The sequence below is a fragment of the Elephas maximus genome, chromosome 1 (genome assembly GCF_024166365.1).
Source record: "Elephas maximus indicus isolate mEleMax1 chromosome 1, mEleMax1 primary haplotype, whole genome shotgun sequence".
Classification (NCBI taxonomy): Eukaryota; Metazoa; Chordata; class Mammalia; order Proboscidea; family Elephantidae; genus Elephas; species Elephas maximus.
In genome coordinates this window covers 93,844,420-93,866,671 of record NC_064819.1, presented here as the reverse complement: position 1 = coordinate 93,866,671, position 22,252 = coordinate 93,844,420, and the positions used below count along the sequence as shown (strand labels likewise).

Sequence of the window (22,252 nt, the reverse complement as noted above, 5' to 3'; positions counted from 1 at the left end):
CATCACTTTTGGATCAGCACCTACAGGAGCTGAAGAACCTGGCACTCCCAGGAAGGAAGTGTGTGGGGGCCTAAACTAAACGACCCCACTTATTAATACAGCTCCTGTTATGAAATCCCTGAGCATCTGCCTTTTGGCTTCCAGGTGGAGACTGAGAGCCGGGTCCATTGAAAGGCTAGGAAACCTACAATATAGTGCACAGGTCAGGGCTTGAGGGAGCAGACCCAGGATGCATAACAGATTCCAGGGGTCACCACCCCCTCCTCCAAGGTTCCCAGCACTGGGTGGGAAGCAGAGGCCCAAGTCCAGGAGAGCCCCAGGAGCAGGATTCCTCCCACCACCACCTTCCACTACTGCTCCCACGGATCATGGTCCTCATGTCTATGCCAGAGATACACACGGACAGGGGACATCCGGGCACAGGTGGAACGGGAGACCCAGGGATATTTGGAAAGTCACTCACCAGCCTTGTAAACCTTCTCCCTCTGGTCTGAAAGGCAACATACAGGACATGAGGTGACCTAAGGACCACAAGTCTTCCCCAAACAGGACACTGAGAGTTCAGGAGGGAGAGAAGAGCTTGCCCAGCTCTGCCTGGAGTTCATCTGAAAGAGAGAAAATAAGTATGCACTCCAATATCTAAGAAAAGCAAAGTCTGTGTGCCTGGAGAACCCACAAAAAAGGCCCTCTCCATATGCTTGAAAAAGTACTCCCTCCACACCCATCCAAGCACTGATGGCCCCAGCTGCCCTCTCTGGCTCTCCTGAGCCTCCTGCTCTGGTTAGGGGCCCTGGGTCTTCCTAGAGGCTACAGCCACGGGCTCTACTCCTGCTGTCAGCATTCCCTCTCAGGACCAGCTCTGTCCTCCCCGAAACCAGCCCGTCCCATCTTACCTCTGGCCTTCAGTGCCTGCACCTGTGTTAAATATTCTTTCTTGAGAAAATAGCCAGCCCCAAAGATGAGGACCACCAGGACCATCAGGCTCACGGCAAAAGCTGGCTTCCAGGAAGAGGCCTGGGGGAAGAAGGACTCTGCAGCCCAGATAGAGATCGCATCAGGGCACACCCAGGCAAGCCCAACCCGGCTCACCCAGGAACCCCATCCCCTCCGTCTGCCCCTGCTGGGAGCAGGAACAGCTCTGACCTGGGATGAAAATGGCCTTCACCTTCTCCTGGCCCAGGATAGGGTTGAGGATGGAGCAGGTCACGTTCCCCACAGAGCTGTCTCTCACCACCAGCGAGGCCTCCAGGCAAAACAGCCCCTCAGCGTCTTGGGCATGGGCCTCAGAGGAAGTCAGCAATTTCTCTCACTATGGTCTCTCCACTGAACCTGGGGCTTCGGAAACCACCCGGAAGCCCTGCAGGCCACGTGAACCCCATCTTCCTCCTGCCCTTCCATGAGCACTTGAGGGCCACAGCCCACAACTGTGGGAAGGAAGCTGTGGAGCCCAGGAGACCGCCTTGTCCCAAGTGCAGTCCCGGGACCCTGGCAGCATGACATGAAGGGAACAATCTGAAGGTTCGATGGAAAGGCCACCCCCTAGTGGAAACTAAGGAAGGAGCATATGGACTCTTTAGGAGCTCTGAAGGGGGGTTCTGTTCTTTCTAGCCACACAGGTAGAAAGACTGAGGCCCAGAGAAAAAAGAAGAATTTTTCAAACCTCTTTTCTTGAAATGCAGCCCAGGAAACATAAAACAAACCATAAATCGCCAGACCAGGCCAGGAGAAAGAAAATGGAGTCATTACAAAAACTTTTCAAGGACAAAAGTTAAGCTAGATCATAACTTTTGTTAAAATTAAGTCTTTGTTGGACTTACTCTAGGAAGCAGGGAATATTTGAAATTAAGAGATTCATGGGTTTTGTTTTTTTGTTTTGCGTTAATTACCCACAAGCTCTTCTTCATCCAAACTGATCTTACTTTCATCTTCCTGTCACAAAGTGAGAGAAAATCTCCTTCACTCAAGGATAATTGTTCCCCTGAGCTCTGGAAACCAAACGTCACCATCTCTTCTAAGGCCTGGTCCCATCAATCATCATCTCCCTTTCCTCTCCTCTCTTCTTCTCACCTCTCTCTCAACTCTCTCCTCCCTACCCACTGCCATTCACTTGGTTCCCAATCATAGCAACTCTAAACGACAGAGTAGAACTTCCCCATAGGGATTCCAAGGCTATATCAATCTTCATGGAAGCTGACGGCCACATCTTTCTCCTGCGGAGGAGCTGGTGCAACCAAAATGCAGAACTTTCTGTTAGCAACTGGGTGTCATTAGACTGCCCACCAGGGCTCCCACTCCGCCTTGCCCAACGCTAGTTGTTAATGTCTTCCTCTCCACCTGCTTCTTTTCCTGAACACGTAAACGTGTTCAATTTTTTGCAGTCTTCCCCCCTTCTGTCATGCATTGAATTGTGCTCCAAAAAATGTGTATTAATTTGGTTAGGCCATAATTCCCAGTATTGTGTGATTCTCCACTATCTCGTGATCTAATGTGATTTTCCTATGTGTTGTAAATTCTACCTCTATAATGTTAATGAGATGAAATTAGTGGCAGTTGTGTTAATGAGGATTAGGTTGTGTTTTAAGCCAATCTCTTCTGAGAAATACAAGAGAGAAGCAAGCAGAGAGACGTAGGAACCTCATACCACCAAGAAGGCAGCACCAGGAGGAGAGTGCATCCTTTGGACTTGGGCTTCCAGCAAGGAGAAGCTCCTAGACCAGGGAAAGATTGATGACAAGGACCATCCTCAAGAGCCAACAGAGAGAGAAAGCCTTCCTCTGGAGGTGATGCCCTGAATTTGGACTTCTAGCCTACTAGACTGTGAGAGAATAAATTTCCCTTTGTTTAACTCATCCACTTATGCTATTTGTTAAAGCACCACAAGATAACCAAGACACTTTCTTAGAAGAGTAAGCTTTATAATCCATGAACACCTCTATGTTCTCACCTCTCACATACTTCTCAACCCCCAACAGTCTGACTTCTCCTACTATTCCATTGAGTTTACTCTTGGTGACTTAAAAAAATCTCTTACCTGGCATCCCAGAAGTCACCCTGCAGCTCTTCTTCCTCAGTCTCACTTCAGCATGAGGTACTCTTGACTCCGTCTTGAAGCCAGCTCCATTTGGCTTGGTCAACCTTCCCTTCTGCTTGGTTTGTCACCTCTCACACTACTCTCCTAAGCCTCCTTCCTGGACTTTTCTTCCTCCCCTGCCGCCAACTTTTAAAGGCAGGAGTCGTCTCAGGTTTGGTCCTTGAATCTCCACTCTTCTCATGTCACACATTCTCCCTGGCTTCTTTTTGTTCCAACTGCTTCTCATTAAATCACTTCCAAAATTAAATGAATTAAGCATGTCTGTCTCCCAAATTCCCCTCCTTTTTATCCACATCCCTATGAGTTATCTTTATGAAGATTCCTCATGTACACTTCAAACTCAAAATTCCACTACAGAATTCATCATTTTGCCCTATCCGTGGTAGATTGATTACAAGTATAGCCCAGGGTCTTCAACTTCTTTATATTCATGTCACCATTTGCACATCACTTTTTTTTTTTTTTGTAGTGCCCTCTCACTCTGACTGTTGCGGATAGGGCATGTAACTTGATTTGGGTAGTGAGAAATTAACAAATGTGACACAAGCAAAGATTTGAAAACTGCTTGCACCATTGGCCCCTCTGCTATTTCCATGGGAGGTACACACTCAGGCTTGCCTGTAGGATGATGAGACTCATGGAACATTGCCTCGTCACCTCAGTCTTTACAGCTAAAGCAGTCCTAGCTCAAATAGTACCTCTGTGCAAATAGTACTCGAAATAACTTTTTGTCCAGTATTGACACCTGTAACCACCCTGACCCTCATTCACTCCCACCAGCTATAAGGCCTCTTGCATGTCCTGAACACACCGGCCATACTCCCACCTCTGGGACCTTGCACTGGCTCTTCCTTTTCTTGGAATTCTTATTCCCCAGATATGCACTTAGCTAAATCCCTACCTTCTTCAACCCTTTGCACAGACAGCATATTCTCGATAAGGCCCAATTCAGTCTGCATTCTAGTCCCCAAGTCAACATCCTGATCCCCTTCCTCTATTCTACTTTGTCTTTAATCCTCACAACTTGTCACCTCCTAACATCATCTATAACCTACTTATTTATTGTGATTTTTCTATCTCTGCATTTAGAATATGAACTCCAAACGGCAAGGAACTCTATTTGGTTTACTGATGTATTCTAGGTGCCTACTACAGGGCTTGGCACATAGTAGGGGCTCTAAATTATTTACATTGAATAGATGAATGAATGAGTCTCCTTTTTGGCATCTATAAAATGAGAGGATAAATTAAACTGTCCCTGAGGTTGCTCCCAACTTCAATACTCCAGGACTCTAGAATTTATAGACCAAGTCACCAACCTGTCACCTTCACCTCCAAAGTGGCCTCTTCATAGGAGTCTCCCTTTTTGAAGGAGCAGGTGTACAGCCCATCATCAGAAACCTGGACCTTGTCGATGTGAACGGCAGCCTCCCCCCAGGTGAGAAAACCACTCACCGGCGAGGCCCACCTTGCATAGTGGGGCATCTCTTCCTCCTTCTGCTGGTTCTGATAGATGAACACTGCTTCTGGGAACGTGGAACACAACCACCGCAGCTCCATATTCTCTGTATTCACGGCCTGGGACAGGAAGCAAGGCAGTATGGTTTCCTCACCCAGCACTGCCACAATGGGGTTCCTGGGACCAATCACCAGGAACTCATCCGTGGACAAGAGAGGAGAATGAGAATGCTGGAGACACAGGCAGATTGTGGAGAACACACACCATCAGGTGAAAACTGGAGATGACCACGGACTCCTGAAGGAATGAGCTGTGAGGATGCTGAATGACGTGAGATGTTCTGACCACAACATCATGGCCCAGAAATGATGTCAAAGTGCTTCCCTCATAAGCCTTGTCTCCTAGGTCCAGGCCCTTCCTTAAAAGACTCCTTCAAGCCTGAGTGTGCATCAGAATCACTCAGGGGGTTGAAAAACACAAATCTCTGAACACGAACCCCAAAGCTGCTAATTCAGTAGATCTAAGGGAGGTCCAAAATGTGCATTTCCAAGGAATTCCCCAAGGCACTGATGGGTCAATGGTAGAATCCTAGCTTCCCATGCATATCAAGCAGCTTTTGGTTCATTGTTCATGGGATCACCATGAGTCAGGGCCAACCTATGGCAGTTAACCACAACAAAAATTTTCAGGGATGTAGATATGCTGGTCCAAGGACCACACTTTGAGAGCCACATCCCTAGCCTGGACCCACCTCAGAACAGGACTGAAAACCAACCAGAGGCCACCAGAGATCTAGGCCTGAACTCTGATCATTCAGCCACCCCCAAGAAATTCCCCACTCCCAGGTCTACTTTTCATTATTTGTGCCCATATCATTCTCTTGTACAGAATTATATGTGCACTTAAAATTCAGAGTCAAAAGCTATTACTGCTTGAAACCCGCCCTCACTCCCATGGCTCCCAGGAGCCTCAAACACTACTTGTTAAAGAAGATACACCACGCCTGTCACCCACAGCCTTCTGAGGTGAACAGACTAAAACATGGCTCCTCTACAGGGCGATTCACCCTGGATCCCAAAAAACCATCTTCTCTACTGCTCCACCTTGGCCCCAACCACCATCATCTCCCACCTGGAGAACAGCAGCACACTGGTCTCTCCTCCTCTGCCTACCCTCACCCCACCCCCGTTGTCCATTTTCTACATGGCAACCAGACTGACCCTTTTGATGTGTGAGCCACAACATGTCAGCTCCCACTCTGCAAGAAGCCCTGCAATGGCTCCCCGGTTCCCTCCACTGACTCACAGGCTCTATGGGGTTGGTCCCCAGGACTGCTCTGACCTCGACTCCTGCTTCCCTCCTGCTCACTCCCTCCCTCTGCTCCCACCAACACTCACATCTTCTTGTTCTCTGAATCACCAGGCACTCTGCCAGCTGAGCACTGGCTGGCCCCTTCTGCAAGAACACTCTAATCTCAGAGATCCTCACGCTTACTCCCCTCCTCTCTCAAGTTCTTAGTCCACATCTCCCTTTCTTGACCACCTTATTGGGCACCACTGCCTTCCAATGACCTCCTGTCTCCGCCTCCCCAACACTGCTTGTACCTTCTCTACTTCACTCTTTCATTGCCCTAATCTCCTCTAACACACTAGAGTTTTACTTGGTTTATTGCATTTAGAATTCACCGCCTCCTGCTAGAATGTAAGCTCTAGGAAGACAGGGAGTCTCTGTCTGCTCTGTTCATAGAGCAACACCTAAGCTATAGTAGATCCCCCAAGAACACTGGGAGAATAAAGTGAATTAATGCCTTCATGCATCTTTGCTCAGGACACTAGTGGAGCAGAGAAATGGGGAGAAAGTTATTCTCAAATATTGTCTATTTGGCTTTTCTGAACATAAAGAAGTCATGGTGGGGTAATTATCAGAACTCATTACCCTTATTCAGGGTTCACTGATTTTTTTTTTTTCATATTTAACTACAATTAGTGAGGTGTATTATGAGCTCTCTAGCATACCACCCCCGCCATCTCCATCCTCCCGATAGAACCAGCAGCTCAACTGTGGCTACCACACACCACAGGGAGACGCAGACAGAGGAGTTTGGAGCACTCACCTGTGGACCCCAGTGTGGGCAGCTGGAGGAGGAGCAACAGGGAGTTGAGATGGCAGAGCAGAGGTCCACTGGAGCCACCCTCCATTTCCTCAGAGCTGGGGAAAGAGAGGGCAGGAGTCAGGGACCCCAGACAGGAGGCAGCCCACCCACAGCCTCAGAGAGGAGCAGAGCACTTCTTACACCCTCATCATGCTAACGGGGTGGTGGGCCCCACCAACCCTGATAAGAAGAAAACCCTGAGCCAGGCTCCCCCCAGCTGTTCTAGGGAGACTCTGTGGTGTCAGACAACCATTATGTAAATGTGGGAACAAACCACTCCTTCCCGTCCCACCCCACTAACATGCACACCTCAGTCCCACTGCTCAGACACCAGCCCTTCCTTCCTAAGCAGCTGTGCCCCTGGGGGAAACCGTCCCTCCATCACTCTCACAGCCCCTACCTCACTTCAGTTCAGAGAACCCTAACACAGGTCCCCAGCCAAGGTGGGCATGCCAGCTCCTGCTGCTCCTTGTTGGGTCCTCCTTAACTGTGACCAGGAAGTCACCTGAGAAGCGTCAGAGACAGACGGCATCCTCAGAGAGACAGTGGCTCCCATCACAGACACCCTGCCCTATTAACTGTTTTTGTTTGCTTCACCTACATTTCAACTCCATCCCAGCCCTCCTTGCTTCCACCTGGTGCCCATCAATTTCCCACGATGGTTAATCCTCACCCCTTCTATCTTAAAGGTGAGACTTCTGGCTGACAGGTAAAAGAATTCAGTTGGAGACTGAGCGGGGGAGAATAAAACATAAGCCCTGGTCAGAGAAAAGACCCCAAACCACCTGCTGCATGTGGGATAGGGGCAGGCACTTTTGGTCAGGAAAGCAGAGACTCTGGGGTCAAAGGCTGGGCTCTACCCCAGGGTCAGCCACTCACTTTGTGACCACCTTAGGCAAGCTACCTGAACTTGTCTGTCTTGATTTCCTCATCTGCAAGATGGGGATAGGAACGGTACCTACCTCGATTCTCTTATAGCTTGTAACGAGGATTATGTGAGTTTACATTTGTAAAACTACTACGCGTAATGAGAACAGGGCTTGGTTCTACTAAGTGCTACATAAACATCTTGGAAACAAATGAATAAAGAAGCAAGCCTCTCTGTGGTTGTCCTCAGCCTTCTTAGACCTAGACTATGGTCCAGCCCCAAACGCACAGGTATTCTAGGCCCCCTCCTCAGAGTAGGCTGCTCCCTGGCTCCTCCCTGTGGTCCACAGGTGTCTGGACTGCCAACTCACCTGCTTCTCCTGGTTCCAGCTCTGATACACATCCCAGAGCGTCTCCAAGCGCAGCAGCTCCAGGAGGTTCAGAACCTCAGAGACCCATAAGACTCCAAATCTGCTCTCAGAGTTTGCACCTGCAGTTAACTGTTCTGGGAGCCCCAGTTTCTGCTTCCAGCTCAGATACTGTGGCCCCAGGGTCTCCCAGCTCTGAGAAGCAGGTGGTTCCCAGGAGAGCCAAAGAAGCAGGGTTGGCCATGATTACAGAGATATCTGCAGAGACCCCAGCCCTGGGCCCCCACAGAGCACTCCCACCAGAAGAATCACCCCTCTCCAGCCTTTTCAACATCTGAAAGTAAAAGCTTGCAGAAAGCAGCCCAGCAGACTCTGCCCTGCCCGCTGGACAGTGCTCCCTGTTATCAAGGAGGAAGCAGCTTTTCAGAGCAACAAAACGGCAAGAGGGGCCACACAGAGGCACAGGCTCAGGAACCATTTGTGCAACACGTACTATGTGCCAGCTTGCTTCTGGCTTCAGGAAGTAGGGACTGCAGGGCACAGCCAAGACTAACACCCAGTTCTGTGCATAGGTCAGAAATCCCTGGGTAGCGAAAACAGTTAAATGTTCAACTACAATAGAAAGGTTGGCTGTTCCAACCCACTCAGAGGCACTTCAGAAGGCAGGCCTAGCCATCTGCTTCCAAAAGGTCACAGCCTTCAAACACTCTGGAGAGCAGTTCTACTCTGCAACACAAGGGGTTGTCGTGAGTCACAATCAACTTGAAGACAGCTGGGTCTTTTTGTTGTTGTTGGTTTATGCACAGATCTGTCTCTACAGCCTCTTAACATGAAATGTTTCCACACCAACTGAGAAATAGAGCCAGGCCCAAGGCCCTTGAACAACAACTAATGTGACTGGTTTTCCTTCTCTTGTCCCACAGGTGATCCAGGACCTCCTCACAACCTGGCAACAAAGGGCTTAACACTGGGCACATCAGCAGCTTCCAGGACCTGCTCCAGGACTGTGGCCCTGCCTTTCCGAAATGACAGCACGCTACTGATAGTTAATATTTAACATATTATTACCATGTATTGCATGTATTATTAACAGACAATACATATACTGTAATATATTATGATACTTAAATATCACCGATCACCCTAGGTACAGCCTTTCAATCCTTGTTACTAGCCTCATTTTACACCTGAGAAAACCAAATTTCTCAGTATTTTTCAAGCAGACACCCAGCACAACCTCTATCCTGCCTTTCGGTTTGTTTTAAACGACCCATTACTTTTGTCTTCATCAGAGCAAACGTGGGAACACTCGATTTCTGCTCAGAAGTCAGCCTGGTGACATTACAAGTGTGGGCAAGCTGAGAATTTCTGGATGTACCTGAAGGGATCCCCGAAGGTGCATTTCTGCCACTACCCACGTAGGTGTGGGAATCTTTGTTAAAACCATTTTAAACCAAAAGTAACCAATAAGACAAGTAAAAATATTATCCTGCAAATCCACGTGCACTTAGAGTTGAAACATCTACCAACCCCACCCACTTTGCCACCCCAATCCCTGTGATAAAGACATAATAGACACTGGAAAATTTTTAGGAAAATACGGAAGTAAGAAAACAAAATTTGATTGAATGCCTAAGTGCCAGGAACTGGCCTACACAAATCACTTTTATTTCATTTCATTATCTCGGCTGCCATATCACGGAGGTAGCCTTGCGCCTATAAGCGGAAGGTTATTTCAAATAGACCTCAGTCCACTCAAAACGTCTGAGAAAATGTCTAAATTTAGCTGTAAATTCAACAATTTGTCAAATATGTATTCACAATTTACAAGCTAAACACTCTGAGGCAAACAGATGAAGTGGTACATGAACCCTGTCATCCAGGGGCATTTAATCCAGGAACTTTCTAGAGGAAGGGGGGTTAGAAGTACAAGGAGACTGCCCCCCACACCACCCCCAGGCCTCAAGCCCAGCCCAGCCCAGCCCCCAGCTCCAGGCAAGTCAGCATAAAACAGGAGCGCCAGGGGACCTTGGACTCTGCAATGCCTACTTGTGACCAGAAAGCTTATCTCACAAGGAATCCATCCCATGGAGCTCCCACACTGGGAGGAGGAGGACTGGGCATAGGTTAGATCTCCTGAAGAGCGCTGGGGACTAGCAGGAAGGACCTCAGAAAGCACACTTCAGTGCCCAGTCCCAGCTTGTCAGAATCATGTTCCCAACTTCTGTGACAGTAACTGCTGTTCAAGAAGCCACAAATAATGTGTCTTGCTGAAAATATAAATCATCTGAATGTGATTTTAAAGTATTGCCTTTCTAAAAGACATGCAATACCTCTTATTTTTATTTGTTTGCGTGCTTTTGAAATAGTTTCAGACAAATACCTGGACCATAAAACAATGGTTAATGTAAAAATGTATTGTGGTTTTAACATGTAACAGTTTTTGGAAAAAATTCAATGCCTTTTCTCCAAGGTCCATCCTGGTAAAAATTTATATGATTTAATTTATCTTGACACTGTTAAGATGAAGAGTTCACTGGGTTATCTTCTACTACAGCAGAAGTTTTAAACAACTGTATCCTGACTGCTCATTTTCTGAGAGAAAAAATGAAAAGAAAAAATACACACACACTCACACAGACAAACCGATGGGGTTTGTTTTAACTTTAAATTTTTCTTTCTATCCTCTTCAGCACCATGACCCCAGCTGCTGGAGGGCTTAGTTCCAGCCTAGCAGCTTCTGACAGAGTCCCAGCATTCATAGCAGGGCCCTCAAATTCCTGCCCACCTGCCACTCTGGTAAGGAGAGTCCTTCCCATTTCAGATGTCACCTCCATAGCTGAAATATCCAACCAAAGGGGGCCCAGGGACCTCCTTATGCCCATCACTTGTTCCCGGATGTCAGGGTCTGCACCAGCCCCACCCAGAGGTCTTCAGCAGAGCCCTCCTGGTCTGTGACACCTGCCCCACTGGCCTCTGAATGGACATCAACCCTGCCTCCAAAGTCTGAGATTCCAGGGAGGTGACGAGGTGTCACTCACACCCAGTCCTTGAGACATATGGAGGTAAAGGAGTGAGAAGGGACAGAAAGTGATTCTTCATACAGAAAATTTAATAAAACTTATAGACTAATATATGAACAAAATCAAGAGTAAAAGGATTAAGAGGATGAAGAGAAACACAGTGTAAGAAAGAAAAGGTTAGGGAGGGAGGCACAAAGGAAGAACAAAAGAAAGGGTAGGTTAGGGGCCTTCAGAGCAATGTGCTATGCCATATACAAGGCTGGGGGGCTGGAGAATGGACCACATGTCTGGCCAAGGGGTCTTAAACACTCTCTCCAGCCACAGAGACATAAAGAACATGAGTTGCAGAGAGCAAGCTGGCCTGGATACTTCCCATATGAGTAATGCAGTCAGTGACCTGTGAAGAACTTACTGACTCTCCCAATCACATGTAGGCCAGGCAATGCCTGGTGGGAGGAATTTGAGGACCAAGTTATGGGGAAAGGTTGAAGGCATTACTCTTTAGCCCTCTGTCCCCGAGAGAATCACAGGGAGAGAGGCCTGGCCCGCTACAGGTAGGAAGGCCCTGTCCAACCCTAAAAAGCTGTTCTAATAGAGCCCATGGCTCCAGGCATCCTTTTCCTCCCCTTTCATGGAGCCCTGTCTCCACAGGCAGAGCTGAGACTTAAGCCCTGAGGCAGAGCCACTGCTCTCTAATGACCATTGCCACACACTCAGGCCCACCATTCGCCACGTGCCATTTTACTCTTTATCGTTGCAGGCCATTATTTCAACAAAAGTTTATAATCCTGTGAGGCAGTTCTTACTTTTCTTGTCTTACTGCTGACGAGACAGAGGCTCAACCATATGAGGAAACCTGACCAGGGTCATACAGCCACGTGACTGAGACCTGACAGGAGCTAGGCCTGCCCTATAGTTCAGACAAATTTCAAACCAGTGTCACCAGAATGGGGACATCAGCCCAGGGATGCTTCAGGGATCCATGGGGGTGGTGGGGAATGTAGAAATCTTTAGCATCTATATTTTTGTAAGCTTTAATCTTATCTCTTTTTAATCTGTTATGTCCATTTTATAATTTGTCTTATAATGTTAGTACACATTTGGAAGATGCAGGTTCAAACCGTGTCACTGAAAGCTGTGCATGATCAAAAGAATTTGAAGACCTTGCTCCATATCTCTGCTCCAGAAATCCTCCCTAAAGCAGCAGCTCTCAGGGAGGGAAGCTGGCCAGGGTAACCCGAGGGCAATAGAAATAGAGCCCAGCAGGCTCATCAGGGTTTCCTCACCCTCTGCTGCTCCCTTGTGACCAATACCAGACCAACAGATGACACTGAGGGAGGAGGAGTATAGACAATCCAGAAAATTAATCGTAGAACATGGAATGGAGTGAAGGAAACCAGACACAAATAATCATATGCTGTACAATTCCAAATACCTGACGTTAAAGACCAGTCAAAATGAATCTCCAAACTCCCTGTGCGATTTCTTTCTAGGGTGCTGCCCCTCCCAGTCAATCATCAGCTGCAGGGACTAGGTCCCTGAGACCCATTGTCAGGGAGTCAATTCAGACTCATAGTGACTCTGTATGTTACAGAGTAGAACTGAGCTCCATAACATTTTCTTTGGCATAGTGCTTAAGAACTCAGCTGCTAACCAAAAGGTTGGCAGTTCAAATCCACCAGCCTGCTCCTTGGAAACCCTGTGAGATGGTTCTGCTCTATCCTATAGGGTCACTGTGAGTCAGAATACTCAACGGCAATGAGTATGTATGCATGTAATCTTTACAAAAGCTGATCACCGGGCCTTTCTCCCGTAGCCCAGCTAAGTGGGTTCCTACCGCCAACTGTTTGGTTGGTAGTCAAGTATGTATATCATTTGTGCCAACCAGGGACCACCTCTGTAAGAGGTCGACCTGCCTGAATCCACAAAGCATCCTCATTACCACAAAGCAGAGACGCCGAGCTTACCAGAGCCTGAAACCCAGGCAGCCAGGACTCCCAGGCCCATTGGCCTTCAGTTCCAACTCTAGGCTACTTCTTGCCCCTTTGCATTTTCCCTGCACCCCTTCTTTCCTCACAGTGTCCCCTTAGCTGAGCTTCTTTCCTCACAGTCTGTGCCTTACTACCTTCTCTTCGCCTTCTCCTCGCATCTCCCCTTACTCTCCCCTACTCCCTAACCTCTTTCTCCCTCGCAGCTTTTTCCTGTCACACTTCCCCTGCACCCCCTTCTCTCTCCCTCCTCACTTCCCACCCCTCATACCCTTTCCTTTTGCCCTCCCCTCCCCTCCTGTTAGCCCCCATCCCTCTCACCTTGCTAGCTTTTGAAGGTAAGAAGAAAAGTAAGAGCGCTTACACCTGTGAAATTTCAGCATTTATAACCATTTTGCAGATGAGGAAGCTGAGGTTTACAGAGCCCAAAACAGTTGATCAAGCTGACATAGCTCACGAGTAGACAACGCAGCATGCAAACCACACAGGCCCAACTCTAAACCCCAAGCAAGCTCTTTCCAATACTGAAGAGTTTTTTAAACTGAACTTCAAGCACACAGTCACAGGAAGGATGGCGCCTCTTCCTCAGGAAACAAGTTTAATCTACAAGTTATTGTTTTTGTTCTTTTTTGTCAGAAAAGGATGATAAGATAAGCAACTCAATTGGTGAATACTATTCAGAATTACTGTACATTTCAAAGAGATATTTTATAACAAAAGGAATACTTTCCATGAATTTTCAGAGAAATTTCAAGTTTGGACAAGGTCCTTTAGGGACAGATTACCTGGCATATACTTGGTTTTCAGTGTTTGATGGATGAATAAACAACTTCATGTGGAGGGAAAATGGGGCCAATTAGAAGGGAAATGCAATCATCAGAAGAAGAGATGATGAGGGACTGTACTAAAGCATTGGCCAGAGGACTGGGGAAATTAAGGTGGATTGATTGGGAACCCAATCCACTGCCATCAAGTCGATTCTGTCTCATAGCGACCCTATAGAACAGAGTAGAACAGCCCTGTAGGGTTTCCAAGGAGCGCCTGACATATTCTAACTGCCGACCTCTCCGTTGGCAGCTGTAGCACTTAACCACCATGCCACCAGGGAAGGAACCATTTTTCCTCAACTCCCAGGGTTCCAACACAGGGACATTCAACCCACTCCTGGAGTACCAGAGTGACACATCAGCCCACCCAGCTATGGGCCACCCTTTCTTCCCCCATTTCTAATAACAAAATGCGTACTGTCTTTTGCTGCCATTTGACTCCTAATTTCTGTTTCTCCACTGAGGAAAACCTGTAGGGGAGGAGGTGTGCGCTATTTGGAAGGGAGAATTGACAGATCTCTCTGGACTCACTGGAGGTAATGACTGAGCAGAAGGATTGGCAAAGACTCCCAAGTTTCTGACATGGTGACGTGGGTATCTTGTGAGGAAATTCATCACGAGAGAATTCGGAGGGAAAAGAGTTCCGCAAATAGGGGAAAGAGTCATGAATTATATTCTGAGCCAGTTTGGTCTGAATTATCTGTGGTATGAAGAGGTGGGTTTAAAGTTTTAAATATAATTTGGAAAATGTTTACCAGCTAAGAGGCTTCACTTACCCTTCCCTCTTAATCAAAAATAAAAACAATGTCTTGGGGTCATGTGATGTCTCAGAGGTCTAGAGGTAGATGGAATTGTAGTTCTGAGGCTCAAGAAAGGGCTTGAGCAGGAAATGGGGACTTGGTAAGCAATACTTCATGGTTGATAGCAAGCTTCTAGATCTCAGGTGAATGAGCTCTCCCAGAAAAAAAAGTATCTAAAGAGAGGAGAAGAGAGAATCTAAGACTGAATTCTAGGAAGCAGCAACATTTTTAAAGCTAGTGCAAGAAGACCCTAGAAGACCAAAGGAAAAGATTGGGACAGATGAGTAGAAGGGCCGAGCACTGAAAAAGCCAAAAAAAGGACATAGTGACAGAAAGTGGCGATCAGGAAACTGTAATGCCTCAACTAGGTCACATGGTTCATTTCTATTTGGGTTTTTTGTTTATGTATGTATTTATAAAGAAAAAAACCATACTTGCCGTGCAGTCAATTCCAACTCATGGCAAGCCCATGTGTGTCAAAGCGTAACTGGACTCTATAGTGTTTTCAGCGGCTGGTCTTTTGGAAGTAGATCACCAGGCCTTTCTTCTAAGATGCCTCTGGGTGGATTCAAACCACCAACCTTTCAGATAGCAGCTGAGCACTTAACTGTTTGCGCCACTCAGGAACTTCTGTATGTATTTATACACTACTTTATTGTGAATAAGGATTTTCTGCAGCTCATAAAATGCTTTCGAAGCAACAAGCAAAATTGAAATGAGTAGATGAAATCAAGGAAAATGGAAAATAACAGTGCAAACGAAACATAAAGTCAGGGGGAACTTTATACCCAACATACACACTTATTAGAAATAGGTCACGAATTTGACCTGCACTTCTAGCAGCCAACACACAGGAGAGGAATGTGACCAGTTGTATTTTTTTCAACAAACATTTTGAGCAGCCATGATAAGCCAGGCACAGTAATTCCAGGTTTGGGAGATACAGTGTCCCCATGGGACTTATATTCTGGAAGAGTCTCAGACATCAGCGATCAAGGACTAACTAAAACCTGAGACAACTGCTCCAAAGTTAAAGAACAGGATTCTATGAGACCAGATAATGAAAGCATCCTATTTAAACAGGAGAAAGAGTCCTAAGCTTAAAGGGAAGGAGTACAGTAACAGAAGAAAGGCTTCGGGGGAAAAAGTAAAATAAAAATTAAAAAATTAAAAAAAACTCTTCTTAGCAATGCCAATAGAGTGCAGTCACATCTTACACAACGGTTGTGTTCTGGGGCAAACATTGTGTACGGTCAAAAAACCTTTAAAAACCCTTTACATCACTCCTCAAGCACTGCACCATGGTTAGGTGTGAACAACCCTGTGCGTAAGGTAAACACATAAATGTATGAAACATAGTCATGGACATAATGCTATAAACAGGGCTGTGATGAACCAAAAATGCATCTTGGAACAGGATCGAATGGTGAGAAAACTGTGGGAACAGAGGCCTCGTGAGGAAATAAGAGATTGGCATCTCTCCTTTCACACACAAACTAGGCTGACGTGCCCAGAGTCTGTAGCAATAGTCCTTACCATTTAAGTTGCTGTGTCATGAGGCATTTTCTTTGGTTTGGCTGGGTTGGGTTTTGTAGAAAATTCAGGATTGAAAATCCCCATGTTCTTAGGATGTTACTCCTTTACTTTCAGAAAGAAACCACTTCCATAAGGCCATTTTGCAGCCTACATCATTTCCTGCCTCAGCATCCATTAATTCCTCCTAGTTGCCTTTTCACCCAGTTGCTGACATTTTGTCACACAGCCTCTCAACAGCTGTGGTTTCTAACTGGCCATCCCAGCCATACCTCATATACCTTCCTATGATAGGAACTTGTTACTATCTAATAACCCACTCTCAATGGCTATAATTACTCCTTGCCCTTCCCTATCATGCTGCATAAGTGTTCCTGTGATTTAAAACTTTTCTAATGCCCTAGAAACTTTTAAACTGACCAACAAGACTTCAGTACGCTACCCCGGGACTTCACCCAGCTTGCCAAACATAAGCCCTCTTCCACAATTCCAGGTTGTTGTTGCCTTGTCCCTGGGGTTCGACTCCCTGTGTGGTCCTGAATCGAGGAGAGCTATAGTTTCCTCTCTTGACCTGTGCATGCTAAGTTCTTTTCGTTTTCTGACTTCCTACGTGAGTCTCACTTTCTTCTGCTGTACCTGATAGACTATCCAAGATACCCACAGACCCTCTTTGGGTCAAATTTAATGCACCTTCCAACTGGCTCCTCAAATGAGGGTACCCCAGTTAATAGAGCAGCAAGACTCTCAGCAAAATCCATATAACAAGCATAGCTGTAAGTCCAATCAGGGCTTTCTTTGTGACATTTCTTCGTGTGCCTGGGCAAACGTAAAAGACAGTTAGAGGGCCAATCTCCAGAGGAAATGACAGCAGGTAGACTCAGGGCCCAGCTTTCTGTTAACCTGACTTAGGCAGGCATAAGTTTATAGAGGAATAGATGGGTGGCATGCCCTTCACTCCCAATGTTCCTCTCCAAGGAGCGTTTATAAAGCATTGAGTGGCAGTGTGACCAGTATTTCCCAACATATGGGATTCACATCTCTGATGGTACCCAAGATGTTGATTTTAGGTGGAACTAGGTTAATCATCTTGATCACAACAGAATTATTACAGCATCCCTCCACCTCCACTGGAAAGACCAGGAGGTTAATCAGAGGTGAGAAATCGGGGAAGGAGAGAGGGAGGAAAGAAGTGGAACCTTGTGGAAATGAACAATAACCCAGGGAATCCCCCAGTGGGAGAGATGTCTAACATGAGCTTCACCTGAGAGACATGGATTCTTCTCCAGGAAGGTATGGAGGGAGGACCCACAAGAAGTGCCAATGAGGGGAAGCAAAAACCACTTCGGGAGGAGGAATCCTAGACGTACACACTGACTCCTGAACATCCCCTGCCCTTTCTTTTGGGGGCCCCTTCACCATCTGGCTAAAGAACTCTGCACACCCTCAGATGTACGCCCCATTGTGACCAGAGACAGAGTCAGGAAGGTCATTGGAAACAACTGAAGATTCATAGAAAATACGACAGTGGAAATGGCAGTCAAGGACTTTGTGATTCAGTGGAAGCTAGAGGGTATGTAGCTATATGGATGAGCATGCAAATAAAATGAGCCAGAGATCCATGAGTAGAAAATCAGAAGTCCTCAACTGAGAATTAAAGAATCTGAACTCCAGATTCTGGGGGATTTAGGTAGAACTTCTTCCTCTTTTTGGATTTCTCTTCAATTTTAGAAGGTGGAGGAAATATACTTAGGTTTATCATAACTTGTATTTCGTTATCTCTCATTTTTTAAGTTAAAAACATGGGATTTTTTAATACATTTCTCTTTAAAATTACCTAGTATAAAATGTTTTCTACTTACAATTAATACAAGGCTTTTTGAAATAAAATCTGTATACTTTTAAATAAAGTGAACATTTTAAATAAAAAGTAAAATGAGTAAATATTATAAAATATAATTTTCATAAAATTAAAAATATGACTCTCAGACAATTACAGAAATCAAAGAATTTATTCAGTCAATGAAGGACTGGGGACAAAACAGTTTCAACGAGTATTTTGAGGGATGAAGTATTTATTGTCCACCAGGAAAGGCAGTTTGAAATAAGCATGCTGAGTTAAAGACAGAAGTGGCTAACATCATACAGGGCAGTTTTAAGTCATTTTCCTTAACAACCTAAATAAAAGATTTAATAGAAAATAGTTGAGATAGTACTAAGATATGGTCAAGGATAAGGTCAAAGCCAGGAAACAACCAAAGATGGATGTTTGCAGCTGTTTCTTCTCGTTTTGAGTTGTGCCACATCAGCAAATGAAGGTCCCGAAAGCTTTACACCATCCACATCATTAAGGTCGACTCTACATTGAGGAGGCAGCTCTTCCCCAGTCATCTTTTGAGTGCCTTCCAACCTGGGGGGCTCATCTTCCAGCACTATATCAGACAATGTTCCACTGCTATTCATAAGGATTCCACTGGCTAATGCTTTTCAGAAGTAGACTGCCGGGTCCTTCTTCCTAGCCTGTCTTAGTCTGGAAGCTCAGCTGAAACCTGTCCTCCATGGGTGACCCTGCTGGTATCTGAATATTGGTGGCATAGCTTCCAGCATCACAGGAACACGCAAGCCCCCACAGTACGACAAACTGACAGACACGTGGGGGAGCTCTGCTCTAGCACAAAGATAAATGGAAGATTAAAACTCAGAAGGTCTGCATCACAGAATACGGATGCAATGAAAGCAGTCTGGGAAATAAGTCTACTTCATGTACAATTAAATGCTTTCCTCAACAACAACAAGAATAAAAAGCTCAAAAAAGCATCTTGCAGCTTTAATGAATAGAATGTCCAAGATAAACTCATTACAAAGTGTACACATAGGTAATGTGTAAGTCACTTAATTCTGACAAAGTGCTACTGTTAGTGAAGACTTTAATTATTTTTTTCTGAAATTGCTTAGTCAGTTGGTCCACCTATCTAAAAATATCACTCTGTGGTACAAAAGATCACTTTTGTGTGGCCTTTCTAGCCATGGTAGTGTAACTCTAAGTGACTGGGTGGGACTGTGTGATTGGGTAATTGTGGCTCCCAATATGGATTGGTCAGTTTTGCCATCCCACTGGGCTTGAGATGAGCCATCCCAGAGGAGGGAGGGAGAAGATCCCACCACCACCAAGGAAGAACAGCCAGGAGCCAACACATCATTTGGACCTAGGATTCCTGTGTTGAGAAGCTCCTGAACCCAGGAGCAGAGCACAAACTGTAACCCTGAAGACAGAGAGAAGTGGCAGCAGGAGAGACCCAGCAGCAGAGACATGGCAGCAGAAGACTGTGTGATGGGATTCCCCGCCCACTAAGCCAGAAAGTTCAGTGCGTTTGGGCAGGGGCCTAAGGCCAGGGAGTGGCGTGCCTCTGAGCATGGCTAGGAAGAGACTGTCCTAATGCAAGAACTGTATCCTTGACTGTTCCTGAGCCAGAATTGCAGCTGTTGCTTCCCTAATAAGCCCCAAGTCATAGATTGAATTGGGTCCCCCAAAAACATCTTCCAACTTAGCTAGGCCATGACTCCCAGGATTCTGTGATTAGCCACCATTTTGTCATCAGATGTGCTATTCCTATGTGTTGTGGATCCTACCTGTATGATGTTAATGAGGCAGGATTAGAAGCAGTTACGTTAGTGAGGCAGGACTCAATCTACAAGATTAGGTTTTGTCTTAAGTCATTCCCTTTTGAGATATAAAACAGAGAAGTGAGCAGAGGGACGGGGTGACCTCATGCCACCAAGAATGAAGAACCAGGAATGAAGCACATTCTTTGGACCCGGGTCCCTGAGCTGAAAAGGTCCTAGATCAGGGGAAGATTGATGACAAGGACCTACCTCCAGAACCGACAGAGAGAAAACCTTCCCCTGGAGCTGGCATCCTGAATTCAGACTCTTAGCCTCCTAAACTGTGAGAAAATTAATTTCTGTATGTTAAAGCCACCCACTTGTGGTATTTCTTTTATAGTAACACTATATGGTTAAGACACTCCATGATCCTGAGTATTGTCTGTGAGCTCTGTGTGGCCATTGCGATGAATTATCGAACTCAGGAGGGAAGTAGAGAATGCTGTGGGAGGGTGACTGGTGTCAGAGCTGATAAAGATGGTGGGGAGAAGAGGTATGTCTGACCTCTGCCTCATAGGAATCAGCCTTGGGCTGTTGATCTTTCTCTTTTTAATCTAATTTTTCTTTTATTGTGCTTTAAATGAAGGTTTACAGAGCAAATGAGTTTCTCATTAAACAATCAATACACATAGTGTTTTGGGACATTGGTTGCCAAGCTCACTGCATGCCAAGCCTCTCCCCTTCTAGACTTTGGGTTCCCCATTATCAGCTTTCCTGTTCCTTCCTGCCTTCTCGTCCTTGCCTCTGGGCTGGGGTGCCCACTTAGTCTCATTTCATTTAATGGGCCTGTCTAATCTTTGGCTGAAGGGTGAACCTCGGAAGAGATATTATATTAACACAGGCTGTTGTTGTGGCTGTTGTTGTGTGATATCCGGTTAATTCCTACTCATAATGACTGTATAGGACTGAGTACAGCTGCCGCATAAGGTTTCCTAGGCTCTAATCTTTACAGGAGGAGATCAGTAGGTGTTTTATCCCACAGAGCTGCTGATAGGTTCGACCTGCTGAACTTTCAGTTAGCAGCCAAGCACTTAAACATTGCACCACCAAAGATTCTTATATTAACACACAGAGAGAATAGAGCAAACTTAAAACTCAAAAAGGCCCCCAATAATTATATTGTCCATGACATTATTGTGGGAGTGAAACTTTTTCATACATTTTTAACTCCCTTAAGTACGCTTTCCCACACACTGTAAGAAATTCTGTGCCCTTCTCTAAGTGACGTTATGCTTTACAGGCTTATATCAGTCAGAGTCCAGTAAGGAGAGTGAAACCATATCACTCACTTGAACAGAGAAAATTTTAATACAAAAAATTGTTAACTACCAGCAGAGTTACATTTTTCTCCAGTGCATATAGACCACTCTCCAGCATACACCATATCATATAGCACAAAGCAAGCCTCAATTTAAAAAGCTTGAAATCAGATAGAGAAGGGAGAGTGTTAACATCTTGTGGAGTTGATAACAAATATCACAAAATAGTATGTGTACTAACTGTTCAATGAAAAGCTAGTTTGTTCTGTAAACCTTCATCTAAAGTACAATAATAAAAAAAAAAAAAAAGATTGAAATCATACAAAACATCTTTTTGGACCACAGTGGAATGAAGCTAGAACATAATAATAAAAAGAAAACTGGAATATATAAAATATCTAGAAGTTTAACAACACAATATTAAACAACCAATGAATCAAAAAAAAATTGTTAACTAGGAAAAGTTTCTTAACTACTAAGAGGTAAAAGAAAGCTCTAAACAAAACAGAAATAGCAGCTATATGGAAAAGCCACTACCTTTGGGGCTCAGGAAGAAAACATATAAAAGGAAGAAATTTGGGAGAGGGCCCCCTCCCAAGCATGACATTCAGACCTCATTGGAAAAAGAGGGACCGGGGTCCATTGCATGATGAAGAAGTTTGCTAATATGCCACAGGCCAGGGCTGGTGTCAGGAGTCCCTGGGAAGCTCCCCCAACCCCGGGTGTTATTAAGACTTCCTGGAAAGCAACATGCTGCAATGCCAGACAAATTCACCAAAAGGTGAGCAAAACTGGGCCTTCACACTATAGAATCAAGAAGAAAAGCTCAGAACCAGGAAGGGACGTTCCTCCTCTGCTATGTTTTGCAGTGTATTCCCAGGGTCCTGACAAGGTCTAACATCGTGCCCATTTGTAAGGAAGAAATGTTTACAGGTCCAGGTTCAGTATCACAAAGCAGGGCAAAGACAGTGTGAATTTGGAAATGAGAGGCAATAAATTGATAACAGCCACTTTGGCTACTCGGCTTCCATATACGCCATTTTACACACATTGGTAATTTCATGCAACAAAACTATGTCTTCACCTATCAAGGCAAAGATATCCTTACAGGTAAAGAAGTTCTCACCATTTTCCCAAAAAACTTCCAGTCATTATATCTATCACCACTATATTACGTACTCCTTAAATTCTGTCAGAGTTCCAATGGATATTCTGTTATCATATT

General features: G+C 45.5%; 1 protein-coding gene and 1 pseudogene across 1 annotated transcript in view; both read right to left on the bottom strand.

The window, feature by feature from the left end:
- LOC126078794 (butyrophilin subfamily 1 member A1-like) overlaps positions 1-7,544 on the bottom strand; it is a 163,077-nt gene extending 155,533 nt beyond the window's left edge. The window contains exon 1 of the mRNA XM_049889603.1: positions 7,208-7,544. The gene's annotated coding sequence lies outside the window, so the exon portion shown is untranslated. The remainder of the gene's footprint in view (positions 1-7,207) is intronic.
- The window catches only part of LOC126078804 (butyrophilin subfamily 1 member A1-like), a 61,798-nt pseudogene extending 48,333 nt beyond the window's left edge, over positions 1-13,465 (bottom strand).
- Between the last annotated feature and the right edge of the window lie 8,787 nt (positions 13,466-22,252).